Source organism: Aotus nancymaae, unplaced genomic scaffold (genome assembly GCF_030222135.1).
Source record: "Aotus nancymaae isolate 86718 unplaced genomic scaffold, 86718_ANA_hifiasm-v0.15.2.pri h1tg000040l, whole genome shotgun sequence".
Lineage (NCBI taxonomy): Eukaryota > Metazoa > Chordata > Mammalia > Primates > Aotidae > Aotus > Aotus nancymaae.
This window is the reverse complement of record NW_026988454.1, coordinates 69,015,516-69,028,128: the sequence shown is the minus strand read 5'-3', so window position 1 is coordinate 69,028,128 and position 12,613 is coordinate 69,015,516. Positions and strand designations below refer to the sequence as shown.

At 34.3% G+C, this 12,613-nt stretch overlaps 1 long non-coding RNA gene across 3 annotated transcripts in view; it reads left to right on the top strand.

The window, feature by feature from the left end:
* The window catches only part of LOC105711428 (uncharacterized), a 643,388-nt gene that overhangs the window by 160,402 nt on the left and 470,373 nt on the right, over positions 1–12,613 (top strand). For all 3 annotated transcript variants that reach the window (XR_010336557.1, XR_010336556.1, XR_001106003.2), the window contains one exon: positions 6,873–7,017. This is a non-coding gene — a long non-coding RNA (uncharacterized LOC105711428). The remainder of the gene's footprint in view (positions 1–6,872; positions 7,018–12,613) is intronic.

Below are 12,613 nucleotides of genomic sequence, written 5' to 3'. Positions count from 1 at the left end.
GTCATACATTTGGGTTGTTGGAAGAGTTGTTCAAATGAGCTGAAGATATCAAGGGTGATGGCAGGAGCTGGGGTAGTAAACTGAGGATGATGTAGGAGATGGAATGGAGTGCTGCACTGAGCTGGATCTAATCCCTCTTAAGGTTATTCGTGCCTAAGAATATTTTTCAGCAAGAATGCCTTGTGTGGCATTACACAAGTAGGGCTACTTTATCCGCCACTATCACTTGTAAGCAATAGCTGCTCTGGGTATAGACAGTGTATTGGAATTTTAATGTAAAAATATTTTTAATGATTTATGAGATATAATTTGCTTAACAGTCTATATAATATCTGATAAAACTGATATACTGCTGTGTTTATGGGTTGAGGACAGTGGCAGGATATATCTTGTTTAAAACATGATTTACTTTTTCTAACCCACTGGTTCCCTACCACTTCAGGCCACTGCAAAGAGCTATTTTTGATTTTTCTATTTTGCATGTTCATAAACGACTAAGGCAATACCCTACTTATTTTTCTCTGTCGAATCCTTAAGTGTTTTCAAGTTGTTGGTACTGCAGCATATTTTCCAGAATTTATTTTAGTATTTATTATTGGTCACTTCTTTTACTATTCCCTCTAGATGTCATTTCCCTCTTCCACCTTTAGTAAGGTCATCATATTGAACTCTATAAAGCATTAGCTCTCAAGTTTGCCTTTCATTTTTCAAACAGAGAGCATATACAAAAATAATTTTGTCCTTTACTTTTGCATCCTCTTATAGCAGTTTAAGCCATTATTTTTCTGCCAGCGTTTTGAAAGTAGACACTTAGCTCATATTTCTTAATGATGTACTCTTCAAAATGTGGGTGACATCATTGAACACATGTATTTGTAATAATACATTTTCCAAAATCTTGCTGTCTGAATCTCTTGCTTGGTGCTACTCAGGAGAGATCAAAATTCAGCCGATAACAACAGGTTATTCTTTTTCTATATTTTTTCATTCATTATCAGTATAGCCATGGTTTTAACAATGGTCAATGGCTCAACACAAAGGATTGATCTGGAACCCTTTGATAGGTCAGCAAATGGATCAGGGACATCTATTCTTCAAATCTCATTAGCAAAGAGTATTTCTGACATTGGGCTATGCAAAGATGGAGGAGAAAGGTATTCTTGAGAGTGTGAGGTGTGTATGTGTGTGTGTGTGACTGTATGTATGAATTAGCCAGACATAATCATTTACACACACACAAACACACAAAAACTCACTGTCTCCACTCAAATTTCATTTCATTCTCTACCTGAAGGTAAACATTTAAAACTTGTTGCTTAATCTCATATTTTTATGCAGGTTAGTTTAATTGTTTATCACTGCTACTTGAAAATGGTGGGGATTTTGATAGGCCATAAGGGAAAACAGAAAGTGGTAATTATATATATATATATATGTGTGTGTGTGTGTGTGTGTGTGTGCGTGTGTATAAAGTTGCATTTTAGGTTTTGGGATATATGTGAAGAACATGCAAGATTGTTGCATAGGTACATACATAGCAATGTGGTTTGCTGCTTTCCTCCCCATCACCTGTATCTGGCATTTCTCACCATGTTATCCCTCCCCATCATTCTCAGCAAACTGACACAGAAAGTGGTAATTTTAAAGTCTAGGCCAAGTCTGGCTGAGTACTTTGTGAAACTTGGGTATCAATTACTAAAGTACTTGGGTATTGGAGCATGGTTTTGCTTCTGTAATTATGGAAAGTTGTTTATATAGTGAAAGGAATCAGATTTGGCATTCCATGGTCATGATTTTCAGCTTGGGCTTTGCTTTGTTTTGTGGTCTTTGGAAGCAATTTAAAATTTCTGAATCTCAGATAGGATCTATAATTTGAGGATAATATATGTATTAACTGTTTTAGAAATGATTATGTGAGACAGTTTATTTAAAAATCTGACAGTGTACCTAGTATAGAGTAGGTCTTCAACAAATATGGGTTCCCATGTCTCTAACCCTAGCAGATCATATGCTTTGCAATCATTTAATAAGGTGCTAAAAAGAAGTTACAATATCTATAGATGCTATTTCTAAAATTCGAATTAGATTTTTAATATACTACCAAACTAAAAAGTCTTGAAACTTGAAGTGTTTATTATTTATATTTCAGATTTCTTAAAAGCACATGTAAGATTTAAGAAACGCTTATATAGAAAACAATAAACTATTAGTGGAAAAGGAAATTCACGTAAATATCACTCTTCTATTATTCTAGGGGTAATCACCATCATAGATGAATTTGTAATGCATTTTCCTATGAAGAATTTGCTGCTTTATTCTTATCTCTAGAAAAAATATTCTATTATCTTCACCAGATGATTAAACTATAGGTTTTTATTTTTGAATCTTAGATTTTTTGAAGTTATAAATGTTTTACAGCCTTGAGATTACTACTTTTAAACTTAATAACTTTAAAATCTGAAACTGTTATTAATCATTCTAAAATATGATACTTTCTACTCTTGTATTGTTCTCTGCTAAATTAAAATCTTAGTGGGGCATAATAAAATATTTCCTCCTCTTATTTCAAAGGCCAGTTAAGATATCATGTCCTGTTGGTAGTGTATTTAATGTTACTCTGAATGATTTATTACACATGTTATATTTTCTCTTATGGCTTTTCTTTCCATTAAGTAATAATTTGATATTATAAATTGTTGTTGAAGTTTATATATAAATGGTGACACTGACACTTTTTGAGAAGTAAGGAAAATGAGTGTATTAACTTTTCAGTTAGAGTAAATCTTAATGAAAACTTTTGTGTTACATGTTATTTTTATTCAAAAAATAAAATTAATCCTGTTTTATGGGAAAATTTACTGTGTTCTTTATACAGCTGGCCATTAAAACTAGAATTATTTGTTTTCATTTAAACGTCTTACACTAATGATTACAAAATGACATGAATTTTTTGTGGCTTTATTTAAAGAATATAGTATATATTTCTGCATTGTTAAGATTACTTATGTTTTAATCAGGGATGTGGGCCAGGCATGATGGCTCATGCCTGTAACCCCAGAACTTTGGGAGGCTGAGGTGGTGGATCACCTGAGGTTAGGAGTTTGAGACCAGCCTTCCCAATATGGGAAAACCCTGTCTCTACTAAAAATACAAAAAGTAGCTGGTCATAATGGAGGGCACCTGTAATCTCAGCTACCTGGGAAGCTGAGGCAGGAGAATAACTTGAGCTCAGAAAGCGGAGGTTGTAGTAAAGGACAGTAAACTGAGATTGCGTCACTGCACTTCAGGTGTCAGCCTCCAGCCTGGGCAGCAGAGCGAGTGAGACTGTCTACCACCCCCCCCAAAAAAAAAAAAAAAAGAAGGATTTGTTCACAAATGCTAATTTTTAAATAGAAAAAAAAGTTGCTGATTTTCCCCAAATAAAAACAACAATAAAAAGCAATTGGGCTGAAATTAGTTTTAAAAATGTGAAGGAATCACATTATACATGTGCTTAAATGTTATTAGTTTATGTTTGTGGTGTTTTAGGAAGTCTGAGCTTCTTTAATATAAAACAGTCTTTTACAAAAGTATCAATCCTATCCTAGTGTTGGTTGCTAGGAGAACATTTGATGCAAATTAATCAGTAAACATCTAGCAGCCAGCTACCTGAGGAGAAGGGGACTGGGAGAGACTTAGAAGCCGGCCAGCAGGGAAACTGCTGATGGGGAAATGACTGTCAAGGGTTTTTTATACATACCAGCGGCATCATACTGAGATTCAAATTTTTTTCCTCTATCACTCCTGTAGGTAAGGGGGAAAAAAAGAAGGAAAAATGGTAAAGATAAATGGGGTCTTTCTAGTGAAGGTGAACTTGAGTTTTGTCTGTTGAACTTTGGCAAGACAGCAAGGGTTGGATTAATTAATAATTAATAACAAGTAAAATTAGTGAGAATGGAGTATGGTATCTAATAAATATCTAGATATTTGTATTTAAATTTTGTTATGCATCATGTATCCTATTTGAAAATAATGTTTTCATAATCAACAAAAACAACAAAACAGTTTAGGTGTAAGCAGCAGTCTTCCTTGCCCTAAAATTTTATCTGGGACTAGGTTATAAAATGTTTTAGAAATAATTAAGGATAAATTTCTAGCCATTTTAAAACTAAAATTATGCTTTAAATATCAATAAGATGAGAATATAATTGCTTTCATAAATTTTAGTGGAATTTGGGGGTACCCAAATGAGGGTTTAGGTCATTGATGGATATTCACATCTATAGAAGGAAAATATCAGTCCTGGTAGAGCTGGAGAAGTTTGCAGAACAGGAAACAGTTACATTGGTTTGCTGGACCTGGAGTCTTCTTTAATTCTTAACCTAAGTCCTTTCAAACAGTTGTTGTTGTTGTTGTTGTAACTATTTACAAAAATTAAAAAATGGATTTAATGCATAAAATTTTTCTTTGCAATGAATTTAGGAGGGCATAAATACTTTACATTTAAACATAAATACAATTGTCTCTTCATATCTGTGTACAGTGTGTCCATGGATTCAACCAATCCTGGATCAAAAATATTTGGGAAAAAAAAGAATGATTGTGTCTGTACTGAACATATACAGACTTTTTTCTTGTCATTATTCCTTAAACAATACAGCATAGCAACTATTTACATAGCATTTGATTGCGTTAAGTATCATAAGTAATCTAGAGTTGATTTAAAGAAACAGGAGGATCTTCATAGGTTACATGCAAATCCGACACCATTTTAGATAAAGAACTTGAGTATCCGAGGATTTTTGTATCCACAAGGGTTTCTGGAGCCAATCCTCCACAAATACCAATAGATGACTATGTCTATGAAAATACATAAACACAGAAATATCCTACAAACTACAAAAGAATAAAAGTGGTTTTGAGTTGTACAAAAACCCATTTAAATGTTTTTTAAAAAGAGGACAAAATTTGGTGCGGTAAGGGAGTTTATTATTTCATGTCGAAAATAATGTTTTTACCTTTTCTCTAATAAGGAAGTTAGGTTTATGTATATAGCTTATCTTTTAAGTTATTTTACATACATATCTTTGAGTTACAAAATGTATTTCAATTTTAATTCGATGTGAAAAGTCATGAGTTCTCTTTAGAATTTTGCCATACGTGATGTTTGATCTAAGTCTTAAGTTATTGAGTAAAGATTATCTGTTTTCTTTTTTTGAATTACATTGTGATATCTTCAAAAGGTCTAATTTTATGCTGCATTTTTAAATTATCTGGCAATAACTTATATAAAATATAGGCTAATTTCCTTTCAGTTTTTTTTTAAGTAAAGCTCAGGAGAAATAAATAAATCTACCAATACGTAGGCCACAAAAATATATAACCAATATTGGTGCTAGGGGCTAAGAAGCTCAAAATGAGATATTAGGTCACTGACCTCAAGGAGATTACCATCTGGCTTTACAGTTAAAATTAAAACAAACACATGAAACAGTTAGTGAAAATGTTACATTTTTGGTACAGAGCATGCTTTAGAGGAGTTTGGAAACAAGAGTGTTTGGAAGCTTCTGTAGGAACCAGGGCAGCCTCTACGGAGGGGATGAACTTGAATGGATGCTGAAAAATGAGGCGACATTGAAAACGGCTGTGTTGCCTTAAAGTTATAGTATGTCTTACAATTAAGTATTAAGGAAGCAACTGATATCAACTAATTTGCCTTTGAATGTTACAAATGATATTCAACTTATCCATTTCACCATGTTATGTTAACATAGAAAATATTCACACATAGATAGCTCTACATAAGAAAAATTAACTAGGTGATGATGATATATGGTTAATAATAATACAATTATTATTTGTTAAAATATATTTTATATGTAGTCAGGTCCAGAGTAGTGGAAATGCTATCTGCAAACACATAGTTTGTAACAGAGGTAATTTAATAAAGGGGTTTTAAATCACCCTCTATTAGGTTGCTATTTATCTAAATTGATTATTTTCTTCAAAATAAACAATATTGTTACTATTGTTTACAAACACCTGCATGAAAAGTTACAGAAAATGGAAGAAGTACATCTAAAAAAAATAATAGAAATATTGAATAAAATTATTCAATATAAATATATTAATCTCCTGAATATATAATGAATCTACACATACAAGTGGACCATTGCTTTTACCCATTCTTTTTCTAAGGAAAAAGTAGATCACTTTAGTGCTCTCAGTTCTCTTATATTTAATCATATGGCCCATATTGAGTAGTTATAATTTGACTATAATAATAGATGATTACATAAAAGTTGCCCATTTTAATGTTTATAATAACCATATAAAGCTCATCTTCACTTTAGTGCAGCCTTCTCTCCCATGTGCTGGTTTACCCCACAGGCGTTGCCCAATCTTTTTAAACCTGAACTCCCCTGTATTTGCTAATCCTTCAGTTGGTCTCATAGTGGTAAGATCACATTTTACTCAGGTCTGCAAGACAGACTCTGTGGAATCAGGCTTAACTATCATCTCCAAGCCATTTGATTTCCAATTTCTATTACATATATTCATTGTGCTCTTCCCATCAAGAATGTGATTGTTAATTTTATGTGTTAACTTTATTGGGCCATGAGGTGAGCAGACATTTGTTCAAACGTTGTTCTGAGTGTGTCTGTGAGAGTGTTTCTGGATGAGATTAATATCTGTGTTGGTAGACTGAGTAAAAGAGATTGTCCTCCCTAATGTGGGCAGATCCATTCAATCAGCAGGAAACTTGAACAGGACAAAATAGCTTGCCCACCTTCAAGTAACTGGGAATTCCTCCTGCCTTTCTTAGCTGTGATATTGTTTTTTCACCAGGATTTAGACTTGCACAAGAACATCTACTCATCCTGTGTTTTTAGCCTCCAGGTCGCCAGACTGGAACTTATACCATTGATTCTTCTGAATCTGAGGGCTTTGGACTTGGACTGGAACTAAATCATCAGCTCTTCTTGTTCTACCAGTTGCAGACTGCAGATCTTGAGACACACCAGCCTCCGTAATCAGGTGAGCCAATTCCTTTTAATAAATCTCTTCATGTATGCATCCTATTGGTCCTAGTTCTCTGGTAAACTCTAATATAAAGCCTTTGGCACTTCCAGATTTTGTAATAATCTCTTAATTGCTCTCTAGTTTTATACTCTTCCCATGCATCCTCTACACTAACGATTATCTCCAAGCCATTTGATTTCCTCTACACACATGTAACAGTTATCTCTCTTGAATGCCAAACTGTTTAGGCCTTTCCCTTGCTTAAAATTCCTCCTTGGCTCCTCATCCATTTTAGGATAAAAGACAACTGCTAATTTATCAAATAAAGCGCCTTAATGATTTAGACCAGACTTGTTGGCCCTAGGTTTTTCCCTCCTTATAGCAAAACGGAGAAAGTTCCAGTTTCCCAAACGAAGCTTCCTTGAGCTCCCATATCTTTGCACTACTCACTTTACCTATAAGGTCATTTCTCCTATTCTCGCATTGTCTACTTGTCTAATTCCTGTTCTTCCTTAACATTTGGCATGTGTTTTATTTTGACCTAGAAGCCACCTTTTAGTTTCTTCTTCTTTCTTCTTTTTAATTTTCTCTTACAGTATGGCTGTATTAGTTGATTTTTCACATCTATATTTTAAACAAAACGATAAAAACTCCTGAGGAGACAAATCATATCGGGTAATTTTACTAAGCACTTAGCACAGAGCGTATAATAGTATTCACTAAAGCTCTTCTGAATATGTGAATGAATGAACTTTATTGATATCAAAATTACTTTAAAAAAACACGTTTTCATATTTAAAACAGTAAAAGTTTACTTCAGAAATTTACTTAATTCTGAATTATTAACTTCTATTTTTAATATTCTTTATTTAATCTGCCAGATCAACCCTGCTCTGTGCCTCCAGAAGCTGACATTTTTGAATTTCATTATTAGGATCTCTTGCCCTCTGAACTGAGATTGAGTCAACCAATGGGTATAGACAAAAGATTAGAGGGTAGAAGTTGAGGGAGGTCAGGGTTTTGTTTCCATAGCACCTTCCCTGCCAAGCCATGGGCTGGCAGTAGATACAATTCTCTTTAAAGCTATCTGTGACTCCCTGGGGCCTAATACTTGTTTCCTCCCCTTGCCCATCAATCCTGGTGTGGCAATAACTCCCCACTATTATCTGGGGAAGACTTGACTTTTTCTTTCTTTCCTTCCTTCCTTCCTTCCTTCCTTCCTTCCTTCCTTCCTTCCTTCCTTCCTTCCTTCCCTCCCTCCCTCCCTCCCTCCGTCTGTCCTTCCTTCCTTCTTTCCTTCCTCTCTCTCTCTTTCTTTCTTTCTATTTTTCTTTCTTTCCTTTTTTTTTTTTTGAGACAGAGTTTCGCTCTTACTGCCTGGGCTGGAGCGCAGGATCTCGGCTCACTGCAACCTCGACCTCCTGGGTTCCAGGGGTTCTCCTGCCTCAGCCTCCTGAGTAGCTGGGATTACAGGTGCCTGCCATCATGCCAGCTATTTTTTTTTCCTTTTTTTGTATTTTTAGTAGAGATGGGGTTTCACCATGTTGGCCAGCCTGATCTGGAACTCCTTACCTCATGTGATCCACCCGCCTCAACCACCTAAAGTGCTGGGATTATAGGCGTAAGCCACTATGCCTAGCCAACTTTACTTTCTATTGCTGGTTTCATTTAAGCTGTCCACACTTTGGTAAAAATCATTTTCTTAAGCTTTCTCAATTACCCTGTTAGACAGTGACACCAGCCTCTTGCCAAAATGCAATATAGAGTGTTCCCCACACCACCTCATGACTTAATACTCCAACAGGATGCCACAATAAGTTTACCACTTAGATCATATGTTGAGCTTATCAAACATATTAAATATGTCAATAATTGTACAGTAGGACAAGCCATATAATCACAGAAAATCTAGTATCTTTTTAAGGGACTTAAAGCATCTTATAGCTTTAAAGTGTTTTTCCATTGAAAAGATGGTTTAAATTAATTATCTCATTTGATTATCTCATTTATAAATAGTTTACCAGACAAACATAGAAATACTGAAAATATACAGTTTTAAAAAGCTTATTTCAATTTTGTTAAAATTTTAAAAAATAATTTAAATTAAAATTGTGTTCTTACTACAAATAATTCGATGTTTTTATCAATGCTACTTAGGAATATAATAGTACTTCAACTCAGTTGTCAGTAAAAATGACAATTACAGTGCTTGGTGCCTATGTGATTCCCCGATGGTACCTCAGGGAGCTGCGTGTCAGGTTAACCATCAAGGCAGCCAGTGCATCTTGTAGTACCACTGGATGTGCTCCACTGATGCTCTCTTGCCCACACTAAATGTAAAATGGAAAAATGACATTCTATTTAGTGTTAGATGCAGTATGTATAAGCCTACAGAGTGCAAAAAGCATTTTCAGATATGTTCTGTAGATTCTGCGTTTCAGTCTCTGCCACATGGGAGTGCTTCTCATTGTCTTTCCCAGAAGGAAAGCACTAAATGCCACTTTTTTTTTTTCTGTGCAGTTGTTATGCTTCTCAGTATCTAGCTCCCAGGAAACTGAAAACACCGAGAGTATCTGTCCCATGATATAGTTGGGTGGGATAGAATTTACTCTGCCCTTTTGCTGTTTTGATAAAAAATATAAATATGATGTATATGCAGGATTTTAAAAGGGTGTAGGAAAGGGATATATTTTTAAAATTGAACATTTTTGACAATGAAGAAATTTTGTTTCTGGGAAATTCATGCAAACTAGTGCAGTTTTCAAAGTTCTCAGATTCTAGAGGTCAAATTATCTTATATATTTTGGTAAAAGGGCTGATTAGGTTGCCCCTGAGAGCTACTATTCCTGAAAGCAGCATTTAGAAGGTTTAAAATTCAAGATGCTTCTTGCAGAAAAAACTGTGTTTTCTGAGAGCTTCTTCAGCCTCATGTTATGCATGTAGAGTGCACTTGAAGAATACCCCTGAACAGATTCTTTCATGGTGGCTCTTTTTTTTTTTTAATATAGTGCCTTATATATATGGTAGGATACTCAGAAGACACTCTTTTTAAGTATGTCATTTAAATTTGATAAAACTACACAAAGAGATTGGTCTCAGGACTGTATTGATGTACATAGCACTTTTGTTATATATCTATTACTATGTCTATATTAAAGTAATATAACAGAGATGGCAGAAACAGAAAGGGAATTTAATGCATGAACTCTGTACCTTGTTAACTTCATGTATAAATTGAGATTCTGTAGTGTCCTGTAGGTCTCAGATGCAAATTCAAGTTTAATAACTGAATTTTCCCCCAGGCCCTGTTAATTTCACAAGGAAAAATTGCAGAATACATTAGATAACTGTATACACACAGTGACAATTTGTACAAGTATATGAGCAATTTAGTTCTTATTGCAATTTAAACAACCTATTAACTAATCAAAGTGTATTATTGACAATGGATTCTATCTCCTATAATCAGACTCAGACTAGAAATGTCTCAAGGGAAAGAGAGAAGCATGGGTGGAGGAAGAATTCAAAGAGTGTTTCAGGTTAGTAACAGTCAGAGGTGATATTTAAGTGTTTACTGCACCTCCTTCCAACATGTACACACAAGGTACATATCAGAATGGTTACCCATCCAGTCAGACTGGCTGCCAGCAAGTCTCAGTATATTTGGCTCATTATTTATTCTGCTATCAATGGATATCTCTTCCTCAAAAGAAAAAAATAAATAGCACTTAAACATTATCAGAAGATAGGAAGGGAAATATTTATTTGCACATCAAATTATGCACAGTTCCTGGATGCTGACATCTCCTTATTAAATCAGACTTCCACTGGTAAAGGTTTCATCCATTGGGTCTGTTCATTATCATCCTTTGGGGAAGATGTTTCTGTAATCCTCAATGTAGGCTGCTCTTAAGGGACCTTTCATCGCGCTCTCTGTTTGCCTAGTCTAGTACCATACTATAGTCTATAAAACTCTTTAGAAAGTTTGTTTTGTTTTGTTTTGTTTTTCAAAGAGAAGTATGGGAATTAAAGAGAAGTATGGGAATTTCCCTCCAAATGTGGTTGGGTAATACAGTGCAAGGATATTCCTATAGCAATAAAAAGTCAATTGGTTTCAGATTGTCTTACAGAACCTAACCCAGAATAGGTGATTAGTTTGTTAGTATTTAGTTACTTACTTAGTGTACTAGACAGTCTTTTATTCTTTTCTAAGAGAAACTCACTAATTAAGATGCTTTCTTTAAGATGCCACCTCTCCTTAGAAGTCAGTAGACTGCTCTTTCCAAATCCTTGCTTTCCATATAAGAAGCAATGGAGATAAGAAATCAAATAATAAACATTAGAAACATACCTAAATACAAAACAAAAACTAAGCTCCCTCAGCTATGAGATATGACTGTATTTCCTGGAGCTTGAAAGACAACTAGTTTCGTTTAGGATTTCAGTATGTTTATTTGCTTTTAAAAATTATGTCATCCTTGCAGAGAATTTGTGTGATTATGTCTTTTTTTAACATCGTGAAACAAATAGTTCACAGTTCACAAAAATTCTAGAATAGAGGTCAGTAATTTTTAAAGGGCCAGGTAGAATATCTTTGAGCGTTGTGGGACAGATAGTATTTGTGGCAACTAGTGAGTATTGCCTTTGTAGCTTAAGAGCAGCCAATATGAAAAAGAATGACAATATGAAAAAGAATGGGTATAGTTTTGTTCCAATAAACTATACTTTATAAATACAGACTGTAGGCCAGATTTGTTTTGCAGGTCATTGTTTATAGACCCACAATCTAGAATATGACATGAAGTCTGGCCTTAGAGACAGAATTCACCATCCTTTGCATGCTAAATTTCAGCCAGAAATAATGCTCCCTTTCTGGTATTCACTTCTCAAATGAATATTTAAACAAAATTCAATAATAAAAAGTGATGCTGTTTTCTTGCATTCCAACCTGACAATTCCCATGGGCAGAAGGGGGAAAGGGAAATTTATTATTGTTTTAATATTTATCTTCTTTATAATGTGATATAAGAAACACGTTTATGGTACAAAGTGGTATGGTTAATTAGAAAGACAAGTATGTAATCATTATACTGAAATGCACAGAAGTAGCTAGATATTTTTTATTTAGTAGTTACACCCATTAAGTAGATCAGTGGTGTAGGACAGATGCAGCATTGGATATATCCCACTCCAGTAGAAGAAAAGGGATTTTTTTAAACTGTACATTACACAGTGTCACATTATATAAAGTTATTGCTACATCAGGTGACACAGAAGAAACTGATATTACATGACCTGATGCAAATTCAAATGGAAAATTTGGAGCATACAAATGGATTAAACAGCCTTGAAAATCAGGTAGAATACAATTCCAGAGGATTTCGGGTCATTCAGAAATGCTATTACCTCCCAGCTAAGAAATGTCGACTCTTTTGTTAGTGATCACATTGAAGCATGAAATTGGGGAGGAAGACTGTTAATGGGTCAGTTAAGGTAAGAATTCAGAAATATTATTTTAAGGTGGAATGTTATGACAAATGTGTGGCAAAATGTAAAATTATTTCTCAGAAAAATCTGTGTTTATTTTCAGTCACTATTTATAGTATGGAAA